The 16,664-nt window shown below is 40.1% G+C and overlaps 1 protein-coding gene across 2 annotated transcripts in view; it reads right to left on the bottom strand.

Moving 5' to 3' along the window:
- The window catches only part of luzp1 (leucine zipper protein 1), an 88,292-nt gene that overhangs the window by 47,138 nt on the left and 24,490 nt on the right, over positions 1–16,664 (bottom strand). The window contains exon 1 of one of the 2 annotated variants that reach the window (XM_038307043.1): positions 7,153–7,175. The exons of the other annotated variant lie outside the window; for it this stretch is intronic. The gene's annotated coding sequence lies outside the window, so the exon portion shown is untranslated. Of the gene's footprint in view, positions 1–7,152; positions 7,176–16,664 lie in introns of those variants that run through there. 2 annotated transcript variants of the gene reach the window in all.

Here is a 16,664-nt window from a genome sequence, read left to right as displayed (position 1 = left end):
TATCGATTCTTTTTTCGATTCCAATTTGGGGAAAAAAGGAAAACAAACAGTTTGATTATCAGCATCAACTTTGTTTACTTAACTATTGCACAATCTTACAAAATCAACAAGATCAAGATGTCCACAGGAAATGTGAAACTGGAGTAACATCTGTGTTTAAATGAAAAATGAATACAAGAACAAACTTAATAACCAACAATGTCTAATAACAAATGATGGGATAATAACCAATTTTAAATAACAAAAAATACTAATTATAAAACAGTAGTAGGGAAAATTAACAGTTATTTTGCAGAAAGATGAGCATATCTGCTTTTTCTGGAAGGATATGGGATCTTTCAGCGCTTATGGTGTCTCCAGCCGTGGAGAACACCCTCTCAGATGGGGTGGAGGAAGCCTGCACACAGAGGTAGTTTACAGCCAGTCCAGATAGCAAGGGCAGCGTATCTTGCTTGTTCCACCACCACAGTGTGGCGCTATCCCTGCAGGGGATGGAGGGCAAGCTTTTATAGAGCTGGATTTCCTGATCTACCCTCTGGGCTAAGGAAAGACGGGGCTTTGATTCACAAAGTGACCGCAGCTCGTTGTCTTCCTCCTCGAATAGTTCTTCCAACTTGCGTAACTTGCGTAACTTACGTAAAAAACGTGACGTAAGTCGTGCTCCCCAGAGCCGGCGCTGTAGGCTCTGGTGCTGCGGGAATCGAAAAAAGAATCGTTCAGCGAGCTGCCAAACGATGACATGGAATCGGAAAATACGGAACCGGTTCTGAACAGGAACCGGTTTTCGATTCCCATCCCTATAAAACAATGAGGGAAGATGGGCTACATCTGCACCGCCACTCTGGCAGGAGCGTTTATGACGTCATCCGCGCGCCAGACTGGAGTCGTAAGAGGCAGCCCAGGCCACAGGCAGCTACGCTCTATCCCTTCTATTCATTTTAGCTAATCTGAATCGTTCAATTCCATCTGGAGAGCGAGATCAGCTGTGGCAGTAGCGCTAGACATCTTCCAGGCATGTGAGGAAAACTAGCAGCAGTTCAGTGGACAGGAAGAATGAATGGTAGCCGGTGCATGAGGATGACGTCATACACACTCCACTTTGTTTTAAAAATATATAAATATAACAAATATAACGGCGAATGCTGGCGTACCATAAAGAATAAATGATGAACAGTTTGGTTTGTGCCTTCAAGTCATTGCCCATAGGTTATATCCAAGTAAAATGAGCTATCTCTATAGTTCTGCTGCTATAGGCTTAGACTGCTGGAGGACATAGGGACCCCTTTTTCATCATTCTACTTCATTCTATCTCTATTCTCCCACTCTGCAGAATCTGTTAGTTCAATCTCTAACGTTCTGCTCTCTCTGCTTTTTCTCATAGTAGCATAGGGGCATTGTAGTTTAGAACAGAGCACTTCGCTCTCAATCTGCAGGTTTACTAGTGGTTCCTAGAATTTCTAAAAGTAGAATGGGAGGCAGATCTTTTAGTTCTCAGGCTCCTCTCCTGTGGAACCAACTACCAGTTTTAGTCCGTGAGGCAAACACCCTGTCTACTTTTAAGGCTAGGCTTAAAACTTTCCTTTTTGATAAAGCTTCTAGTTAGAGTGGCTCAGGTTATCCTGATCTATCTCTATAGTTCTGCTGCTATAGGCTTAGACTGCTGGAGGACATAGGGACCCCTTTTTCATCATTCTGCTTCATTCTATCTCTATTCTCCCACTCTGCAGAATCTGTTAGTTCAATCTCTAACGTTCTGCTCTCTCTGCTTTTTCTCATAGTAGCTTCATCTGGTCTGTTCCTGTTTGGCTGTGACTCCATCCTGGAGAGAAATATCAGCTGTGCTGCTGCCATCAACACCTTTGTTTCTAGATGTTGGAGCTTGGCCTGTTTTCCAGTGTAGTCCTGTTTCTCTGACTGTGACTAACTGGATGTGCTCTCTTCATCCTCTGACGTGGGAGCTGGCTCGGAGCTCGTCTGCCTGGCTGTGTGTTTCATGGACGGAGCCGCCTTTTACAGATGCTTTTTGTGTCTCTGGTGTTAAAGGAGACAGAAGCAGTCGGCCTCAGCAGATGGCCGCTCACACCGAGCCTGGTCTGCTGGAGGTTTCTTCTTGTTAAAAGGGAGTTTTTCCTCTCCACTGTCGCTACAAGCATGCTTAGTGTGAGGGATTGCATTTGAGTCAATGCAATCAACTGGTTTTCCTTAGATAGAACACTTTGAATCGATTTGACTGTATGATCTGTTTGGACTTTAAAGTGTCTTGAAATGACATGTGTTGTGAATTTGGCGCTATATAAATAAACTGAATTGAATTTAATTGAATTAAAGTCTTCCTAACGGAATATCTTCAGAATGGCCCTAAATGACACAAAACTCATATGTGTAAGTAGAACATGATGAAATCAAGACACCAATGTAAAAAAAAAAAAAAAAAAACGGCATTCCCCTTTTATTCAATGCAGTTTATTTCTATAGCGCCAATTCACAACACGTCATCTCATCCAGTCAGATTGATTCAAAGTTTTCTATCTAAGGAAAAGCAGTTTGTGGGGGTTAGAGCAAAATGTTGCGGAACGTCTTTTATCTGGCACTCGGAAACAACAACACATTAAGCCGGGCATACGCTGTACAATTTTTTGTCCTTTTTGGGCCGATTTTCCCGTCGTGCGAGAATTTTTCAATCGGACCGACTTTCTGCCTGATCGTGCGTCATGCATGGTGTAATATACGCGGGGTAAGGAGGGACGATTAGCCTCTCAAGAGCAACTCCCGATCAGGAGAAAATCAAAGATGTTTGAAATTCATTCGCCTTCATGCACCCCCCTTTCACTCAGGTCAGCCAATCAACTGCTTCTTCAGGCATCTAAATAATCAGGGGGTTGCTGCTTTTTTGTGGCAGCTCCAAAAATCTGGAACAAGCTTCCATTGTGCATCAAAGAGTCGGCTTATAACACTGCATGAGATGTTGATGTTAGCCTGTAATAAGGTTATTTTTTTATTATGGACATTTTTAGCTCTTATTTTAATTTTGATGTATGTATTCAATGCTTTTATTGTTTTTATTCAAGTCCTGTGGTAATTGAGGAATTTAAAAGTGCTTTATAAATAAAGTTGGATTGGATTAACAGCAATATTGAGCAATGATTACAGGAAACTGCCTAAGAGAGCAGAGAGACGGGTGACGTCCTCAGAGGAACTCATCACGTTACAAGTGATGGACATGAAACACGAGGCTCGTAGATCCTCCTGCCAGTCTCAGCACCTCTTTACGGGTCATCCTCTTTGCGTCTGCACGTCTCAGCTTCTCAGCGGCGGAGACAGCTGTCCCGCTCCGCTCTCAGCTGCATCACTTTAGTCAGACCCACAACATCAGCAGTCTGGATCTGCTGAATCATTCCCCGTTCTCACGCTACAAGCCCATCCTGCCACGAAGCGCTCAGCCAAGCACCAGAACACACACATACGTGTCTGTGTTTGTGTGTGAGACTTGTCACATATTTTGGAGCTCAGATGAAGCCTCGTAGGCAAAGGATGTGAAGCCATCCTTGAGGTGGATGCTCTCCCATCCAGGCAGAAACATGTAACCGAAACAAACAACAAACATCCGTCTTCTTCTCGACCTTCACTCCCACAGAGTGCAACAGCTGGAGTTCTTAGTTCAATCAACAGGACAAACCAAAGCTTTATTCTCTGTGTCACAGAGCTACCAGTCAGCAGCTATAGTGGCCTAATTACCTTCATTCACAGCTGTCTGCATTCACACTAATATGAGGGGAAACCATAAAATGGTTTGAAGCAGTCTTTTTTGTTGTTGCAAATAAGTAAAAAAAAAAACAATCCACTGGACTTTGTTTCCTAGTTTGAAGAGGTTTCTCTTCCCAGCCAGGAAGCTTTTTCAATTCAAAATGTCAGAAATGGCGTAGAGTTCGAAGATTTATACAGTAATAATAATTCCCGTAATTGTATGACTTTATTCTCGTAGTTTTTTTACTTTCAAACAATAAAGAAAATGGATGTGTGAACTGAGCTAACATGAAAAGCGTTAGTGCGCCACCTACTGGTTGGGAGGACTTAAATTGCCATCACCTTCAAGTCTTATGTTCTCTCAGGCTTGTGGTTCATATTGGTTTATTTTAGCGTTTTTCTTCTGTTTTTAGCACAGTCTGAACTTTGGGTTAATTTCTTAGAACTCTATTAATATTTTCCAGTTTTGATGCTCATTGAATTTTGAAATAGTTTGGGAACTTGACTCTTTAACCTCTCTGGAATAAAGCTGGGGAAGATTCTCAGTCATCCAGGTCAGAGTCATTCCAAAAAAAGTTAAAAAACAATCCACTGGACTTTGTTTCCGAGTTTGAAGACGATTCTCTTCCATCCAGGAAGCTTTTTCAATTCAACACGTCAGAAATGGCGTTGAGTTCCAGGTTTTATCCAGCAGCCTAGCAAAGCCTGGTTTTGGTTTAGAAAACATGCAAATAGAACCTGACGAATGAGTTCACCCCTTTGGAATGGGAGTCGTTTAGCTTCTTTGTTAGCCTGCAATGCCCCATACCTGTCTAAGTCTCTGAAAGGGGGGGTCGTTAGAGGGAATTAATGGCTACATTTTTGGCACCTTTTAATAATCCCAAGTTTCTCCTTTTCCTTGTCAATGATCAGTTGCTTGGGTTTCCCTGAGGCGGGAGGCCGTGTGATTTTACATCTGTTGAGACAGATGTTCTTTGAAACAAAGGCTCATGGCTCTCTGCTGAGGTCTGGTCCAGTCAGTCAGCGGCCCAGCAGCGTTATAAAAGTGCAGGCCAGAACCAAATAAGGCAACATCCCCGAGTTTACGTCAACTTGGGGCTTCGTTTGGATTCACCCATTTTATGGTGGAAGTTTAGAATTGTGAGATTTGCAAAGAAATGAGGTGTCGATGGGGTTTGAACTTCTCTGCACGTCCATTTCACCCACTGAACCATCGTTATTCATCTATGACGATGGAAACTCAGTTTTGCATTCTATGACCCCTTTAATAATTGTCAAAATAGTAGGAATTAATATAAGAATTGATTCAGATTTCTAAATAGATTTTTTGAACACAGACCTAATTTCAACCATTCTTAGAAAAAGAAAAAAAGCTTAAATTGAATCAGATTGGAAGTCGAGTATCTTTAAACCATAGTTTTCAGGGCCTGAAATTCACTGCATGATAGCGAGAATACTGCCTTTTCTTTTTTATTATTTATTTTTTGTTTAAATGCAGGAAACTCCCTCTTATAAAATCACGGCGATGTGTAGCTACTGATGTGGACGTTTTCGGATTTAGACGAAGAACAACATATCCGCTACTCACTGGTGCGCGCTCTTGTTTTCTTTTTCCTTCTTCTTCTCTTAGAGCACAGTTTAGTTTTTGGCTATTAAACCAGTGTTTATCATATTGGTATATATGCGCTTCTTCCCTAAAACAGTATCCTATAAAAGAAAATCTCTGTTACCATGAAATAAATGATAGAAAAATTCAATAATTTAAATAACAATAATGTTTAACCTAGCTTTGTCACTGAATATTGGCAAATAAAAAAAAAAAACATACATTTTTAATCATTTAAATTAGATAAATTATTTGTATCATTTCTGATACTTTATTTATTTTTATGCTATTTATTATAATTTTTTGTGTTTATTATTGCAATTCTGGCACAAAATGTTAAAAACTAGAAATATGATATATAAAAATGGTTTGCTGTTTAAGATGGAAAAAGATTTTAACTTGCAGATATTTCACTAAAATTATAGATCGGGTTTTATTTAAAGCGCATTAGAATTTGCGGCTCTAAGCCGAGTTTCTGCTAAAATGAATCTTTGGATTTGAAAGGCTACTGAATAATTTGTACACTGGAAAAAAAATGGAAATCTAAATAAGTCATTTTTTCTTAAAATAAGTGTATTTGTTCTTGGAATTAGGAGGTAAAAGAGACATTTTGCCAATGGAACAACACAATTTACATTTAAAATAAGAAAACACAATTGCATTGTCTTATTTAAAGTGCATGTTATCCAATTATCTTATTTTAAGACTAAAAATTCTCATTCCATTGGCAAACTATCTAAATTACCTACTCAAATTGAGGGTAAATACACTTAATTTAAGACATTTTGAGTTATTTCTAGATGGTTTTTCCAGTGAATGGGCCTTTAAAACCCTGTGTAGGTCGATTTTTACTATTTTATTTTTTCAAGCTGTTTTCTTTGATCAAAATCATCAGTATTAATAAATTCTGGGTCAATAGGCGCATCGTTAGGCAGTAGTATTGATGGATCCTCACCGATCCTGGTTCTGACTTCAGGGATATTTCCTCAGCCTGGTAACAACGGGAACCAAAGGAAATCTCACCGCTCAGCGTGAAGGTTTGTTAAACCCCATGAACTCAGTGTTTGGTTGGACTAACTCAGAGTGCTAATTGCAGCAGGTGAGGATGACAACGGCCCATTACTCCACAGAACCCCCGCCTGAAGTAAACCAGACCCCCCCAACGGCGTCTCGCATTGTCCTCCGATCCCTGCTTAAAGCACAGCAGCTATCACACCTTAGAACAGTTTCTGTCCACTTCTAGTCCTGACATGTACCAACCACGCTCTGCGTGTTCAGGCCCAAAACAACGCTGCAACTGCAGCAAAGACGATCAATGGAGCGAGTAAGCCTGGAAAAGAAAGAACCACCTCATGACAGACTGAACCGTTAACCCGGGTGCAGGAAGGAAAACATTTTCAGACAGATAACAAGTGAGAGCATGAAGGAAGAGGAAGCAAAGACCTAATGTTCCATTTTCTTTCAGTGGAGAACATTTCATGGCCTTAAATCCCATCCTGGCTTTCAGTGGCCAGGCGGGCCTCGTTTGCAAGGGAGCCCATTTCCTGTGTGTGCAGGCCTGTGTTTGTGTGTGTGTGTGCTAGGGGCTGCAGTCCAGCAGGGTCTGTGGTTGTTTTGTCTGCTAAGGAGGAAAGGAATGCCCAAATCAAACACAGTGAACAGAACGCAGAGCGAGACCCAGAAAACAGCGAAAGATGGGGGGAAAAAATGGATAAACTGTGAAGAGAGAGACGAATAAAGGTTATTTAGATCATGGAAGTGGTTATAAAAAGATGGAGGATCAGAAAATAGTTTTCACTTACTGAGATCAGCAAACAGCATTCCTCCTGCTGCCATTTGCATTCCAGCAGCGCAGCAAGGTGAGGAAAAAACTCTGCCTTCAAGCTGATGAAGCCGTCGCATGGAAAAACCATTTACCTCCTCAACTTCACAATGAACCTGAAGAACCTGCCCTAATATTTAATAGCTTCGCTCTAAAAGAAACAAACGGCCGGGACATTCCCACGCTGCCATCGATTTACGGGCAGCTCCTCATTATTCAGAGCCAGTGACAGCTAACAATGTCACAGAACAGCTTTGGTGGCTTCGTCACACAGCAGGGCTGCAGAGGGACAGCCAAGCACGTCAACTCAGCACAGTCTAGGAGACGCAACATGTGTTGGATATCGCCGGCTTTCACTTCATCAGGACAACTCCCTTCAAACATTTAGCGTAGGAATGTTCATGAGGCTCTCTGCGAGCCTTTCAGGGATGCAAACGGGGTCATCGCATCAGAGATCAGAGCTTGAAGCCAGACTGGGACTTTCAGGTTTTGCCTGGAGACACGAAAAGCAGCCCTGATAGAGGTTAGCCGAGCTTACAGGGAAAATATCAGCCTAGAGCAGGGTAAAACTTGCTCCCATAAAACTTGCTCGATAGCCACGCTAACGCTAGTTTCATCGGCTGAAGCCACCATGTTCTTTAGACTGAACTGTCGCGCTTCTCGTTGCGTCACACCTCAACCCGCCTCAAAGCCAACGCTGGTTGGATGTTCGTTTGGTGAACGGGTCCAAATTTTCTTTAACGGAGAGTCTCCAGACTGATTAGCGAGTGAAACCTTGAAAGCTCACGAGATCAGGATGGTCACACGAGGCTAGTAACTCTTGGGAACCCTTGATCTAGACCAGGGGTCATCAACCTTTTTAAGGCTGAGGGTCACTTCAAGGGTACCGAGACCTAGGAAGGGCGACCATTACTGACCCATGAGCTGCAAGGGTTAGCGTTAGCCTAAACTTTGTTCATCATTACCATATTTTTATTGTTTCTGTTAACTTCTAAGTTTATTTAGACATTGTCATTTTGAAATCTGTGATTAAATGATTAAAAAGAAGAGCAACAGAATAAAATAAAATTTCAAACTTAGCCCACTGGCGGGTTGTTCTTTATTTAGAAGACTCTAAGGGGCCCCCATGTGGTCCTTGAGGGCACCGCGTTGGTGACCCCTGATCTAGACGCATCCAGATATTGAACTGACAGATCTGATCAGACGTTCATCCTGATCGGCCCTGACTGCTGATCTAACAGACAAAACAGATCAAGAAAGATCTTTTCCCCCCGAATCAGAGGCCACAACACGCCCAAAAGACAACAGGTTATCACAACAACCACTCTCAGTTTTTCAGAAAGTCAGCACAAAAGATAGAGGGTGTTTGAAGCCCATTGAAAGCTCATCATAAAATGAGAAAATAGTTATAATATATCAAAAGACTTGAGATAATAGTCAACTTCAAATCTACAATTAATTTAATAGCATCTGAACAGACTTTAAAAAGGAACAGACCGCCTTCTGATTAGGTAGCTTGTTGTAAAGGGATGTGATTCCACCAAAAATATATTGTTTTGTTGTTGTTTTTTTCAAACCAAAATTTTGATTTAAAGGTATAGAGGTAGGGTTGTAAATAATAATTGTTTTGTATCGATGCATCGATCCAACAGCCGACGATCCGATGCATCACTACGTCCGCAAGAGAATCGATTCATGTCTTTTTTTCCCTCCGGTCTATTTTTATCCATTTGCTCCTGGGTGTAATTCTTCCTCCCGTGCTGCGGTGGCGCTAACCTATTTTGCCCTCCTACCTCGCTTCCTGGTTATACTCCTGCAGCAGTGTGTTGCAGTGAGCTTGACACAGACATTTTTAAATTATGCTCAATATTGAAGCGTGGTCTGAGCTACACGCTGTGGGTCTAGATACGGCCGAGGCGGCGAGGAAGTGGGGGCGAGTTTAGTCCAACGACAGAGGGACATGAGGGCCAAAAAGAGCGGAGATTCAGGTGGAAAAAGGGTCCCAGCGTTCTCGCGCACCTCGCTCTTCTAGCGGGTCAAACTTCACGAGTTCTTTTCCGCAATTTCGGTCATAAAAACAAAACAATCCGGCCTCCTGTCTGCGGCCCTGTCTGCGGTCAGCTACAATGTGGGAGAGGAGCAGCGGAGCGTCTGTGGAGGGGGCGGGACGTCTGGAGCTGAGGTATTGCATTGCACTCATTGCACTGATTTAATGCAGTATTTTCTGATGCAAAGCCTTGCGGAATCTATAACGCAGGGGTATTATTATTTTTCAGTGAATGAGGTTTTAATAGGAATAAGTGGAGTGCAACTTCACTTCTGTTATTTGCTGCTGTTTCTCAAAAAAATGCATAATATTACAGCTTTCATTGATTTATTTCAAATGTGAAACATTGTCTAGCCTGTAAGGTAAAAAAAAAAAAAAGATTTTACCAATTAATCGAATCGTATCGTGGTGTATTCTTGAGTATCGAAAATAATCGAATCGTTGGGTCAGGAAATCGATACTGAATCGAATCGCCATGATGGGTGTGATTTACACCCCTATATAGAGGACAATCTTTTATTTCTGGGTGGATCATCTAAATAAGTGTTCCTCCTAACTGTCAATCATTCTGGTGGTATGTTTACGTAAGGCCGTCCTACGTATTGGATCGCCAACTTGAAGAGGGAGGATTTGCCATCGAACTTCTGGCCAGAGAAAAAACCCGTAATATGTAGCCAACATTTGGAAGAAGAATGTTTTCAAGATGACTTGGATAATAGCGCGTTGTGACAAACACCAGATACAGCACTGGGACTTGATCAACAGCCGATACCGCACCGTGACGTCACAAACCAGTAGGTGGCAGTAGTGTTCTTTGACAAACATGGATGCCTCCAGTAAAGCACATTCACATGAAAATTATCCTGAAGTAAAAACACTTTAAACAGCAGGAAATAATTTCATATTCAGGGTAGTTTCAGAAGTTTGTATTCTGAATGTGAGCGGACTTCTCCTTTAAACCCTCAGCACTTAACAGTGATACTGCTGAACCTTCCTCCTATTTTGCTTCTAAGGTTGATTGTATAAAACTACTGTATTAAAACTTTTTTTTTTTTTTTTATTCTTATGCGCACCAAGCCTCCAGGTTCGATTACCAAACACTTCCTTGTTTTGTGTGCATGCTGGACTCTGCCCATGCAGGAGTGAAGTCATTCCATGACTGGCAGAGCAGAATTGATAGGCCGCTATTGTTTCCTTTTAAGGGCTTCTGTGACTTTAATGCTTGGCATGGCTGGGAGTACAGATGCAAACGGCTGGCAGGAGGGATAAAACACTCATTCAAGCACATTCCTCCGTGGTCCACACCTAGAGTTGGAAAGGCAGCAAATCTGTAAGTTACACAGGATAAGAAAGATTCGAAGCCAAGAATGTCTGTAATTGCTCAAAACTTTCCTTTTTTATACTTTATTTGAACTGCCTGGGAGGCGTTAAGGAAGCAGATGGACACCAAAAGTCATAACTATGAATAAAAAGTATTACCAGAAGGAGAAAATGCCACAAGCATCAAGCTTTTCCTTTGTTTCAGAGAACATCTGTCTCAACAGATATAAAATCACACGGTTATAAGGAAGAAACTAGGTACACCCCCGCCTCAGGGAAATCCAAGCAACTGATCATCGACAGGGAAAAACAGAAACTGGGGTTTTTTAATAGGTGCCAAAAATCCAACAATTAATTCCCTTTAACGCCCCTACTTTCAGTGACAGGTGGGGCATTGCAGGGTAACAAAAGAAGCCAAATGACCCCCATTCCAAAGGGGGGGACCCGTTCGTCCGTTTCAATTGGCATGTTTTCTAAACTAAAACCAGGCTTTGTTGGGCTGCTGGATAAAACCTGAAACTCAACTCTATTTCTGATATTTTCAATTGAAAAAGCCCCTGGATGGAAGAGAATCGTCTTCAAACTCAGAAACAAAGTCCAGTGGATTGATTTTTAACTTTTTTTGGAATGACTCTGACCTGGATGACTGAGAAACTTCCCCAGCTTAATTCCAGAGAGGTTAAAGAGTCAAGCTTCCAAACTATTTCAAAATTCAATGAGCATCAAAACTGGAAAATATTAATGGAGTTCTAAGAAATTAACCCAAAGTTCAGACTGTGCTAAAAACAGAAGAAAAACACTCAAATAAACCATTATGAACCACAAGCCTGAGAGAACATAAATTGCCATCACCTTCAAGTCTTAAGTCCTCTCGACCAGTAGGTGGCGCACTAACGCTTGCTGTGTTGGCTCAATTCACACATCCATTTTCTTCATTGTTTGAAAGTCATAAAATTACGAGAATAAAGTCATAAAATTAAGGGAATAAAGTCATAAAACTACGAGAATAAGGTCATAAAATTACGAGAATAAAGTCATAAAATTACGAGAATAAAGTCATAAAATTACGAGAATAAGGTCATAAAACTACGAGAATAAGGTCATAAAATTACGAGAATAAAGTCATAAAACTACGAGAATAAGGTCATAAAATTACGAGAATAAGGTCTAAAAATTACGAGAATAAGGTCATAAAATTACGAGAATAAGGTCATAAAACTACGAGAATAAGGTCATAAAATTACGAGAATAAGGTCATAAAATTACGAGAATAAGGTCATAAAATTACGAGAATAAAGTCATAAAACAACGAGAATAAAGTCATAAAATTACAAGAATAAAGTCATAAAATTACGAGAATAAAGTCATAAAATTCCGAGAATAAGGTCATAAAACTACGAGAATAAAGTCATAAAATTACAAGAATAAAGTCATAAAATTACAAAAATAAAATTGTATTTTATGTCAACTCTTCCAAGAATCCCTTTCTTCCCTATAATGAGGAATGTGGAGCATCATGTGAAGTTATACTTTAGCATCGGTTTGAAGAATCAGGAAATCTTTTAGCAGCAGCATCAAACTGGGCAGGATGTCAAAGTGGACTCAGGTTGCTGATTGGTGGAGCTGGTCGGCCGTCATCTGCTGGGCGGAGCTCCAAGCTTTCTTTCTGAAACAGGTTGTGGTGTGATGACTTCATTCTCGTTATTTTTCAACTTTATTCTCATAATATTAGGACTTTGTTCTAAAAAAAAAAATAAAAAATCCAATCCTCTAGCCTGGCACTAATGCTCCGCCATACTTTTCTGTCCCTGTTATCCAGATATCCCTTAATAAATATCCAATGCAGCACTAAGTAGAAGAAATAAAATGGGGAAGTATAACCAGTGCTGAGAATTAACCAAAATTCAATGAAAACGTTCATAATTTTAGTGAACTGTGAACTGAGCAGATCAGCTTAGAAGAAGGAACGTGAAAGACAGCAACGTTCAGTCTGAGAATAATGAAAGGCACATACAGCTCACGTTACAGTTTAATTGATAGCGACCCTTTTCATTGGATAACGTCAGGTTTTACTAAAGTTTAATAGCACTGGTTTAAATTGAACACATCCATCTTTTTAAATAATAATTAGTTAAGACTAATTTAATCCACAGGAACCATGTTTCTTTTTTTCCCCCTCAGTTTTGGTGCCATCTATCAGGCTCAAGAAAGTCAGGAATACTCAAATATGCTTATTTAAACCCAAATCTCCCTCAGCTATTGAATCAAAAATTCACACTAATACATTTTATCTTTGCAATTAAAAGCAGCATTTTACTAAGTCTATTTTCTTTGCCCTGCTTCAGTCAGACAATCGCATTGGGACAGAAACCAACCATATGATTTTATTTTCAGGACTAGAGAGAATGAGGGTGCTGCTGCAGATCACCAACATTCCTCTCCCTGAAAACATGTATGTTTTCATGATCACAAGAAAAATAAGCTGCAAGAGGATTTTTTTCATTTAGCCACAATGTGGACAAGAAATCTAATGTGTGAGAATAAGAGGGAGGAAATTCCTTCTACAGTTCATGGAGAACATCAGAATCAGGCAGTCTGATGGGAAGAAAAGAGACTGGGCAACAAATCCTGATGGTCTAAAGTTGTTTTTCTTAGGGATGCACGATATATTCGGCCCCCTATCGGTATCGGCCTTAAAACTGAATATCGGACATCGGCCACCCCTCCGATATTTAACCCGATATTTGATCAGCTTCTGAGTTTCTAAAGTCTAAAAAAAATATATATATACTACTTCTTCTTCTTCCTCAAAAACTTCTTTTTTACAGACTTAAAAACATCTAAAGACGAGGGAAAAACTATTGATCTATTAAAATATCCCAATCTCTTCATATGCTGATATATTGCCATTTAAAAACACCATATCAATCTCTTTTACTAATGAAATATTGCTATATGTCATTGTTATGCTACGAAATCCCCCGAAAATTCACAAAATGTTGCCATATTTTTATATGTTGATATATTGACGCGGTATCGATCTATTTTACTAACAAAATCTCACAAGAATTTGCAAAATATCACGAGAGTTTGTAACAGAACGATGAAATTTCACGAGATTTTGAAAGTAAAATAGATCGATACCGCGTTTTTAAAAATCTATTTGATATCAGCATATGAAAATATATTTGAGTATATTATTTTTCAAAGTGTCAGAAATGGATAACAAAACTGCTATTTTCAATGACTACTTATTTTTGTCCAGCTTTAACATCGGTATCGATATCGGTTATCGGCTACATGAGTTTTAAAATATCGGCATATCGGATATCGGCCAAAATCCCAATATCGCGCATCCCTAGTTTTTCTCCAATTTAGGAAGCCTCTGGTCTCATCGTTCTTGGTTTTCTATGAGACGAATCAAAAGGAATGGATCTTGTTCTGATCAGTGGATTCTATACTCTGCTGGACCTTCACCCACAAAACAAAAGGTGCTGTAACCGGCCGCTGTGGCTGTGGAGATGGAGAGCGCATGTGGACGTCAGAGGAGAACGGACAGACCGGTTCCAGCGATAAACAGGAAACAGCAGCTTTAAAACAAACCCTGGTTCCAACCAAGGCGTGTAGAATACCTTTATCAAAGGTCCAACATAAGGAACATTGCAGGTACAGCAGGAGAAGACCTCGCCAGGTGTCTCTTCAGTGAGCCAATATCAAGAAACCAAGAGTTCATACAGACCCACCTGAACCCAAAAGATTGGTAATTTCTCAATTCAGAAGGGTACGGACTCGTGTCCTCTCCAAGTATGTTCTTGAGAAGAACACAGGAAAGTCTGGACTCAGGAAGAACGGAGCACGCAGCATAAAGATGGGTCAATTTGAACAGAAGCGTACTGATGACATCACCACATTCAAAGCTAGTCTGGAGCTGCATTTCACCTCCTGTTATTCATAGTCTCTAGATCGGAGGTCTTCAACAGGGGTCTGCGACCCATAGGGGGTCCGCGGTGGTACTGTATGGGGGGGTTGCAAAAGTTTTGGTTGATTACACTTTTTTTTTTTATATATTCCCTCCTGCAATTTTTCCCACCGCTAGAAATGTCTTTAAATCCACATTAACATTAATTGAACAGACTGTAGTAAACAGATAAATGAAAGCAGAAGATGTCTTTCAGTCATCAATGCTCACATTCAGCGACACACAGGAGCTCTTTCAAACTGGACACAGTTTCATTCATAACACCTGTCCCATCAACAGGGAATCAGAAATACTTTAATAATCCCAGAGAGGGATTACTTTAGTTACTTTACTCCATCTGTAATAGAGTGACTATAGAACCAGTTTGATAGAACACTAATTCATACAATATATTTAAGCAGTCCCTGCTCCATCTCGCCATCAGTTTGGGCAGGGTTCCTACAGCATAAGGCAAGTTAAATTCAAGACTTTTTAAGACTTTTTAATGCCACTTGAAATAAAAATTTAAGATCAAATTAACAACAAACACAAGAAAAACCTGCTTGCGACAACTTAACCCAAAGGTTTATTATAACATAAACCACTGCACTAATGTTTCAAATGTTGAAAAGCTTCCCATACAGGAAGAAAGCCAAAAACACACAAATAACAGATATATTTGAACAATTATTTAACTGAATTCACAAACTTTGTTTTAGCAGGGAACAAAACAAATCAGTTTTAAAGCCACAACATAACCAGTGCTAAGTCTTTTTTGCAGCTATTTTTCTTTGTATGGTTTTCTTAGTATGTTTGATTTGGTGATAAGTGGAGGCGTTGCAGAGACAAGGGTGGAACTAAACTGAGAAATACCGGCTGTTTCTCTGTAACTCCATTTTGACGCTTTGTGTTTCGTGCTTCGCATGTGCGACTCCACTGCCTTAATTCCCATCGTTCTGAGCTTGAATGACTTCTTGCATAAAATCCACTGAGCCTCATGTATGTTCCCTGGTTTTAGCCACGGAGAAAACTCTTGGCTGGAGACAATTTTGGTTACATTTACACTTGCTCATATTTTCCAGAAAAAAAGTTAATGTCCCGGCCGCAACGCTTTTATTGGTTCCGCTATCGGGACGGAATCAATAATGGCGAGCCGTTATTTTTTTTCTAATAAAAAAAAAACATAATAAATTGTCAATTTAAACGTTTTATTTAGATTACAAAAATAAATCGTAATAAAAATAATCCTATTTATGATGTTTTAAAGATTAAGACCTACGAAAGACTGATTTAAGACATTTTAACACCAATTAAGGCCTTAGTTTTATTTTGAAGAATTAAATGCCTTTTAAGACTTTTTAAGGACCCGCGGGAACTCTGTTGGGGTCCTTGGCCTGGAAAAACATTGAAAACCCCTGCGCTAGATAGTAATAAATTCTTAGTTTTTTCATTTAAAGGGGGAATAATGATTAACACAGTGAAATAAACATAAATCAAATGAACATTTTGCCAAATAAAACAAAAAACTCGCCATCATAGCCAGCGGTCCTTCACACACAGCTATGCTGATAGAGGGCTGCTGCCGTTAGCCTCGGCGGTCCGCTGGTTGCCTTGGTCCTCTCAACTTCGGAAAGTTTTTTTGAAATAACGCACTAAATCTGTAAATGGACCTTATAGTGACGCATAAAATCATAATATTCTCGCCTCAAATTATATTAAAACATACTTTTATAGAAAAACATTAACAGAAAAGAGAACTTTTAACGTAATACTCTGAGCTCTGTGAGCGCCAACCTGGAAGCTGATGCGGCCGCAGTGCATGCTGGGACAGCTGTCAGTCTCAAGAACGGACAAGTCTGCTCTGATGCATGCTGGGTAAATAGGGATTGGAACAGCACTAGGGTTGAGGGTGATCACGTTTCACGAGTACATGAGAACGCAAAAGTACACATATTGGGAAGCGGCCATTGGCTAGCAGATGCTAGTTGCAGCCCTTAATGTGTCACCCAGCTCCATTTGTAAACAATCTGATATAAAATCATTAAAAAAAAAAAAAATATTTCAGTTTGTGACTTATGGGCATCAAAAAAAAAAGAAAAAAGAAAAAAGAACTGGGGACGCTTAAACATCGTCACATTTTTGACACTCCTTGGTTTCTGTAGTAATT

This window comes from Cyprinodon tularosa, unplaced genomic scaffold (assembly GCF_016077235.1).
Source record: "Cyprinodon tularosa strain WSP-4 unplaced genomic scaffold, ASM1607723v1 ctg6, whole genome shotgun sequence".
Lineage (NCBI taxonomy): Eukaryota > Metazoa > Chordata > Actinopteri > Cyprinodontiformes > Cyprinodontidae > Cyprinodon > Cyprinodon tularosa.
The sequence above is the reverse complement of the archived record's forward strand: the minus strand, read 5'-3'. Positions and strand labels throughout refer to the sequence as shown.